At 41.1% G+C, this 9,063-nt stretch overlaps 1 pseudogene; it reads right to left on the reverse strand.

The window, feature by feature from the left end:
- Window positions 1–640: 640 nt before the first annotated feature.
- LOC119192043 lies at window positions 641–9,058 on the reverse strand (annotated as a pseudogene).
- Window positions 9,059–9,063: the final 5 nt, after the last annotated feature.

A 9,063-nucleotide genomic window follows, 5' to 3' on the forward strand; every position in this document is an offset into this window, starting at 1 on the left:
AACTAATTTACACATAATATATAAATACTAAAAACGTAATTATTCTCGTTTTCGAACATGATAAATTTCAAACTGAAAGGTATTTTTTCTTTCTTCAACGTAAGAATCGGGAGTAGATCCACTAGGTATGTGTATTTGACAAAGTAAAACCTCTGCGAACATTAAAATATCTTAGACGAGTAGGATCCTCGCTTTATGGCAAACTGCCCTAAACAGGACCACCAAATCAATTACTGAAATGTATGGCACAGTACTCACCCTAAGGCCTCATTTAGACGGAACAATTATTGCTGGCAATAACATATCTCATTTAATCAACAAAGGCAAGAATTGCTCCGCCATTGCTCATTCAGACGGGGCAATTTTTAATGCAATAATTGCGTAATATTATTCCTAGCCATAATAGAGGGCTAAATGAGAGTTAGGGTATTTGTTTTAACCATGTCTTAGTGCCACTATTACACCTGATGGTAAGCGGAGTAGTGTCTAGTGTCGATTGACAAGAGGTGTGGAGAACTGAGGAACCGCCCAAGCGCTTGCAAGGAATAAAAAATACGCTCCAAAAAGACCTATCAAGAGCCTCGCATGTTCGCAGCCATGTCCTAACCAATCTCTCAAGTTCCGAAATGTCTAAGGATATCTACTGAGGTCCCATATTGAACAGCATTTTGAGGTCCTCGATGGTGAGTTTGGAGGCGTTGGTGTGCCGCGCGCCGGTGAGGATGTTGTCTGCCAGGTCCAGCTTGGCCTGCTGCAGCTTGCGGATGGCCTGCTCCACTGTGTCCACGCACATGAACCTGGGATGAGAGAATACGGGTTGGTATTACCATACAAAAATAATAATATCAGCCCTGTATTTTATACTGTCCCACTGTTACGGGCCCCTCTACTACTGAGAGGGATTAGACCTTGGTCCACGCTATTATTAGTTGGTAGACTTCACACACTCTCGAAAATCCCTATAGAGTTAGATTTATATTAGACTGTTTTCCTCCCCGTTAAAGCAAGCGATAATTCATAAAGAACACACACGACGCGCGTCAAGTCAGAGGTGTGTGTCCTTGGATTTGAACCTGTGAACATTCGTCTCGGAAGTCCGTTCCACAACAAACTAGGCTATCGCCGATAAAAACTTAAAATGGCGGATTGAAATTTATTTCCGATATCATTCCCAGATAAAAAAGATATAATATACATACAAATATACACATGCTAAAATATACACTACAAATTATTACGGAAATGAAATTCTGATTATCATGTTGGCTTTATCTGCTAGTAATTTAGTTCTTTTTCACCACATTATCGGTGATTTTCAATAAACGATCTCAATCTTAATCCCCGATCCGATTGATACCAATCAAAGGCATTTGGAAGCACGTTAAAAAACTTTGTTCTGATTGGTCCATTCTGCAATGAATCGAAAATACGGTTTGGAATCGTTAAAAAAAAGTCAGTCCATATCATAAGACATAAACTATATAGTTAGTCATAGACCGGACAGTAGCGCCAAATTTTTACGAAAGTTATTACTAATTGGTTTCATCCGTTTTTGTCTTTTTTTCAAATAGTCCGTGTTATACTTAACATAATGAATATATTTAAAAAAATATAAAAAAATCAAAATCGTGAAAAAATGATGAAAGTATGATTCAATGATATGCTATTTCACTGTAGACTCAGTAGCCGTCACATAAGCGCAAAATTTTTGTATGACAATCTTCCCAATGCCCGCTCTATATAATCTTAGAACTCTTTGTATACATACAACCTCTTTTACAGATAAATGTTTTTATAGACTGAAAGACGAAATTAGTGTATCACTCGTCTATCAACCCACGCTTAGCTATGAACGTAATCATCCAGAACTTTGAATTACTGTCGGTAATGTCATACTGCATTGCACTCATCACCCAGTGACGTTGGATGTACGTATTATGGCCAGGAAGGACACAACAGTGTTTAAATACTGAAAGAAATAATCTGAGATTTTTTTTAACGTGGACGACAATGTGACCCCTCTGCACCTGATAGTAAGTAGAGTGGAATCCAATAGAATGTTGACTGACGAGATATGATTACCCCTAGACAGTCGTCATAATTATTACGGGCTTTTGAATAGACACAAGCTGATCCCGGAACGCGACATTTATGTGAGCCACTATGGCGGTTCTAACACCCTGTGTACTGTGGTCGCTATTCGGGCGGATATAAAATATATCCTACCACCAACAGATATGATCTATCATATAAATTGTTTTTATTTAGTAAAATAAACTTCAATTTGATGATCTTAAATATCTCCGGCCCATTAAATTTACATTATAAAATAAGGAAACGAACGCAATATTGTTTTTAAACCATAAAAAAACGGACAAAGAAACAAGACTACAGCGCTCTCAGAGTGCATGTAACGCGCAATTGTAATTGTTTAAAAATCATGTCAATTAGCATGAACGTGTGTGCGTAAACTAATATAAAAACTTTAGCCAAATTCTTTAAATGCCGCGCACAACACCAATGAAAATAGTTGGCATCGGTTTTAATGTGTGCGTTTCACAATGACTTTCAAACAACGAAATGACAATGGCCGATGTGAGGGGCACCATAATTTAACATTATAAAACAAAATCTCTAATACATATTGTATTAAATAAAATTATAAAGATTCACATAAGACATCAACTGGGTAGTTGACTACTTCGTTCAATACATTTATCATAAATATCATCCAAAATCTTACGGACAAGACTTTTTTAAAACCCACGCAATATGTTATAATGCTTTGAAGTTTGGTGGAAAGGGAGCTGTCAAAAACATAAATTGCAAACTGTGACGTCACCGAATGGCTCTACCACGAACCCACTTTTTTCACAACAATAAAAAAATTTAACGGTTTTATTGTCAATCAATTTCGATATTACTTCACAGAAAAAAATATTTTCCTTTTATTTTCCGTCATATATTAAATAATGTACAAAACCTATTAGATCATTCATTAATTTGAGGCGTAAAGCATTCAAAGCTATTATTTGTATCCATCAACGATGTATTTTCGTAAATGGCGTTTATCCAGATGGGACAGAAGGTTACTGAAACGTTTATTATTATTAGATAGAAGCATTTCAGTTCGCAATCCGAATCGACTATAAATATGACGGTACGTAAAACAGGATAGGTAGATTATTATTACGTTTTAAATAATATAATGCGAATGTGACTGTTTTAACAGAGACTGCTTTAAATTAAAACTTAGTTTAAATTTAGTTTTCAGAATGTTTGCTGCGTAGGCTGTACTGTTATTTTAATTGGCACAGTAAAGTAACCAGACTGCACCTGAGAGTAAACGGAGTGAGGTCCAAATAGAGAATCAACTCTGAAATCTAAATTCTATTACCGAAAATAGATCTACTCCCTCTTAGTAACACGTCTATGAATTGTTTTATTTTATATCTGTTTTATTACTTATATTCATGTATACTTATACTCTTTATCCCCGAACCAAATAAATAATGTATTTAGCAAATACATCGTACAAACTTAAATAAGGAGAGTCTCACTAAAACACAGCTCGTGGTCACCGCGCAACGGATGCGATGGAAATTATCACGTCGTCGGCACGCCGCAGGAAAATTGGCGCGTTCCACTGAATTACACCGACACGTCACATAAGGAAATCTGTTTACGAGCTTTCGTGCCACGTCTTCCGGCGCCTTTGAGAGGCGAAAGAACATCTTTATTATACAGCATTATGGAAAAAGTAAATTTTAAAACAAAGGTTTTTTTGTTACCAAAGGGTTAGTTCAATTGGTTCATTCTCGGAATTGGATTAAAGATTGAGATTAAGATCGTTTCTTGAAAACGACAATTATAGATTATTCAACCCACGAAGACGCGCCGCACGACTCTTTGAGTGGGGAAAGGGGACTGATCCAACCTTCAGCTTGGATGCTATCCATCGTAGTGTGCGTGTGCTCTATGCTACCTCTATTGCTACCTTGCGCACACACACTGCAAAGGATTAGGGATCGCAGTGGGCTTCTTCGTGCGTGAAATGATCACTACATAGTATAAAACAAAGTCGCTTTCTCTGTCCCCATGTCCCTTTGTATGCTTAAATCTTTAAAACTACGCAACGGATTTTGATGCGGTTTTTCTTTAATAGATAGAGTGATTCAAGAGGAAGGTTTATATGTATAATAACATCCATTAAATAGTGGAGAAATACTGTTATTTTGTTATGTTATAACCGTGAGAAGCCGGAGCGGACCGCTATGTTTTTATATACAACGTTCACAGTTTTTCTGTAGTGTATTTAGTATCAGCATTGCATCCGTGCGAAGCCGGGGCGGGTCGCTAGTGTATAATAACGTCTTCAATGAAACTGCTACGATTCCTTATTACCTAGGGACGCCCTCGAACCAAAATAATATCTTACCTTTATCGCAAAATAGTCGCGTCGCTCGCCTCGACCGCATAATGAATACTTCTATCGGTTGTCATCACTTACATTAATATAATGTAACTGCGAGTGCAGACTGAGAATATTCTAGATTCTTTCGGATTTTTGGGTTTTTATTTAAACACACACACATTGTGTATTTATCCCCAAAGGTGTATGCAGAGGCGTAACCAGGGCATCCACTTTTCGCCAAGTGTGTTCCGTCCCATGATGCGAGAGGATGCGAGCCATTAGGCCCTTTTATTTAGCCTTACTAAAATAACGGGGTTGGTATGTTTGAGGCAAATAAACGTTTTAACGAGTTTTATAAAACGCAAATTTGTTTGTGTCGAGTTACTATCGGTGCGAACGGCGCGCCGCCTGGTTGCATGATTTCTTATACTTAAAAATTTTATAACTTAATTCTATGGCTCGGATTTGATGAAAGAACACTAAATGTTACTTATAATTAAGCTTCAAACTTTCAGTAATTACATTCTGAATTCAATGAGTGGCTTTTGCGCGATATGCGTACGAATAACAATTTTAAAAAAAATGTTTTATATTCCATTTATTATTCATACCGGGTTTTAGTATTTTTTGCATATTTGAGAATTTCTCTATAAATTTTTTGAGTGTATATGAAATCTGTCAATCCGACATAGGATTGCGTAGTGGACTAAGGCCTAATCCCTCAGTAGTAGAGGCCTGTGTCCAACAGTGGATATCATACAGGGCTAATATTAGTATTAATATAGCATGGAAAATCTATGATTTTATGATATGCTTAGATGTATACCTATATAGTTACTTACCTGTATATGTGCACGTGCTTGGTTTGTCCCACGCGGTAGATGCGGTCCTGCGCCTGCTCCTCCAGCTGTGGGTTCCAATGGGGTCCAGTAACAACAGGTGGTTTGCCCCGCACAGATTCAAACCGACACCGCCCGCGCATAAGGATAGTAGCATCACCTATGGGTTTGAGGAAAAATTTGAAATTAGGTGTGATATTAAAATAAATGACTAAAGGCTAATTTAATAATAGGTCATGAAAGTAATTTTTTGTTTTAATAGCTATAAAATATCATAAATTCAAATCCACATATCGCCTATAGTCTTTGTTTCCTAAACAAGATATTTTCACGCAAAAAAATATTGCATCTACAGGAGATACGAAGTTTTAAATTTCAGCTAGATTTGAGTCTGAGTGTATATTATTCACAAATAAACCCGTATATAAGCGTACACGCTCGCACCGCATGCGCACGCGCACCAGCCGCAGCACCGACGTCCACTGCGACACCACCGCCGCCTTGTGTCCTGCTGCCTGCACAATGTATACAACGTACCCTAACATCGGAGTTGGGATCGTTGATGGCGTTGATGAGCGGCGGGCGCGCGGGCACGGGCACGGCGCCGCTCAGCGTCACGCACCGCACGCGCACGCGCACCAGCTCGCGCTCCACCAGCCGCAGCACCGACGTCCACTGCGACACCACCGCCGCCTTGTGTCCTGCTGCCTGCACAATGTATACAACGTACCCTAACATCGGAGTTGGGATCGTTGATGGCGTTGATGGCGGGCGCGCGGGCACGGGCACGGCGCCGCTCAGCGTCACGCACCGCACGCGCACGCGCACCAGCTCGCGCTCCACCAGCCGCAGCACCGACGTCCACTGCGACACCACCACCGCCTTGTGACCTGCACAATACACGTTGGATTATACTATTACCTTGGGAACGAGCCTAGATAACCTAATTGAGACCCCCCCGAGGCAATTCTTGTGCGCTCGGTCTCCACACCGAATGCACGCCCATGCACGGGGGACATTATGTCGCGGACCTAGGCACACTATAGGTGATGCCTACACCCCCATGGTTGCAAGTTCACATGGGGGTCTGACAGACTCGTAGAACAATTCACCTCCCTTTCCTCTCCGCCCATCCTATTACTTCCTCTTCCTTCCCACTTCTTTCCCCTATTTCTCCCCTCTCTCTTCCGCCAGGGCCTCGCAGTCGTTAAGCCGTGGGGTTCGTAGTATCCCATTCGCTTGTCCCCGGTGTGAACTGTGGGGTCTGTATTAAAAACCTAATTGAGAGTGGAATAGACTGCCAACATGAACGTCCACAGGTTCTAAACCAAAAGGCATGCGCCTCTACCTATCGAAAGTTATAAAAGGTGATCGCTATCTCACCTGCAAAGGTAGACTTTAAACTCACCTTTATTAACAAACACGTTCTCATTAAGGCACTGCATGACAGCCTGTATCTTGGACGAGGGCTTGTCCAGCTCGAACACCGGGTTGTTTGGCGACAGCACGGATCTGATCGCCTCGGCTGCCGTGGTGCCCTCCTCAGGTCCCTCCTCTTCCTCAGGCTCGTGATTTTGACCACTCTGCATAAAAGAGGTAAAATTTATTAATTCAGTATGGTGACTGAAAATGGAATTCTAGTGGTAAATTTGCGTATATATAAGTTGTGGCGTATTGTATATACAGTCAATCGTGTACAGGTAACCCTGGATATAAAAGACAATTGCTAAATTTAAACTATTGGACCATTTTGGACTTCACATAGCACTAAAGTTTAAACATGTCCATACTATCAGCTAATAAAATTTAATGCGTAATAGTGTATGAGTGGGTTTCCACAGTATACCATAGCAACAGCAGGCAACTTCACAACAAATGGCGATACCATCACCACTATGCATACCATCAGCCCACAGCCTCTACTGCTACTCACCCTTCTCTTCTTGGCGGAGTCCTCGAGTGATAGCTTGTTCAGTTCGGCGAGGAGGTCCTTCCCTGCAGGGTCCTCCTCCACCTCGCCGGCGCCCTCCTCGTCGAGCATGGCCGCTATGAGTCCACAGTGGCAGCAAACTTGCCGCAGACGTAACAGGAGTACCAGGATCTCGTGGGATTTTACTGGTTTGGCACCTTAAGGAAAGAATTAAAAAATATTAAATATTATTCAAGTACAAGACTGCTCAATGGTGGAATTACATTATGGTATGACCGAAGACCTGAGGTCTCTAGTTATAGTCCCTCGTCGAGTAATGATTTTCTACTCAGTATCAACTCGAAATATGGAATTCGTGCCCGATATGACCAATAACATGGCGTAATGTGGGTGTACCAGTTACGCTTCTATATACCCCACCAGGGGTATAAGTAAAATGTGGGATAACCTAGTTCGGAATGGCACAGATTACTGAGACGAAGCCCGCAAAACCAAAGCACACACATTTCTGACCTTCCCAAGTTATGTGTGTATTGTTTATTGATTATCGCCGCTTTAACCAAATAAAACATCCTAAGGAAACCTATATACCTAAACAATTCTCCATGAGAATTTCAGAGGTATGTGTAGGTTATGAGAAGACCGATGATAGAACTGGGTTAGCAGTGGAAAATAGTACAATACCTCAAAACATCAATAGAAAAATGAGAATAAATAAGTCGATACTCTATCTCCCACTTCTTACCATCAAGTGCAATGTCACTTTGCCATGCTCGTAAAAAAGTTGCTTTATCTAACTGGGAATAAAGCTCAATATGAGTTTCGTTCTTTTCTCTGTTCCACCTTCTAAGTGCTATTCCCCGTTTCACGGTATATTACCTTGCAAGGCGATCATTTTCTTGTGCATCTTGTTGTAGTCGCTCTCCTTGTCGGGCTGAATGACGCCGAGCGCATCCGAGTTCTCTCCGCGCGCTGGTGAAGAAACTGAGCGAACAGCGTCTTGGAGAACACCAACACCTGGAGAAGAAACAGTTTTGTATTTATTGGAAATCTATCAATCGTTAAGTTAGCTGTGAAGTTGCAACTAGCGTTTGTTTACGTGTGTAGTATATAGAAAGCAAGTTTTCCGTTGGCGACTTCACTACAAATTTGGAGATCATAATAATAAAACTGTTAGTAGCTGAGTATTAAAGCAAGGAGGCATGTCATTGTTATTGCTTGTGCGGTATTGCTATCGCATTGGTGTCCAAGGTTCGCATCCCATGTTGGGGCTGCATTATCAACAGTCCATAATATACCTTTGGTAGACGTTCATTTCCTGCTTGGTGAGCGTGACGTGTCGCTGGTGGGTGTCACGTTCAGGCAGACACGACAACTGTCCTCGCTGCTGCAGCTGCTGCTTGGTCCTGCGCAGGAGCAGGCACCGCATCACGGTACTCAGCCGCTCCTGCCCGCCCAAGCTCTTATTATCGATCCATTTCTTCCACATCTGAAATGTTAAATTTTTTGTTGTCGATATAAATAAAGAATACTAATCGCTGTTTTTGGATCGATCTTGAAAATGAAAATATATCATGGGAAGGACCGCGACCACCTGGTTATTACAATTGGGGTGGCGACCTTGATTGAATATTATATGGATGATGATGTATCGAAAATCAAGCTCAGGGCTATTCTGTTTGCATGAAATTTATATACATAACATGACGTTTTTTTTCATGGGTAGGTGTATAGATAGAGAAATCAATAGGTAGTTGAGAAGTATTGTTCTGAAGAGCAAGGACTCACCGTAAGGTCGTCGAAGGGCGTGCACCGGAGGAACTTGATGAGCGCGAAGAGGTCGAGGTCCTTGTTCTGCACGGGCGTGCCCGTCAGGCACC

The sequence above is a fragment of the Manduca sexta genome, unplaced genomic scaffold, assembly GCF_014839805.1.
Source record: "Manduca sexta isolate Smith_Timp_Sample1 unplaced genomic scaffold, JHU_Msex_v1.0 HiC_scaffold_2287, whole genome shotgun sequence".
Lineage (NCBI taxonomy): Eukaryota > Metazoa > Arthropoda > Insecta > Lepidoptera > Sphingidae > Manduca > Manduca sexta.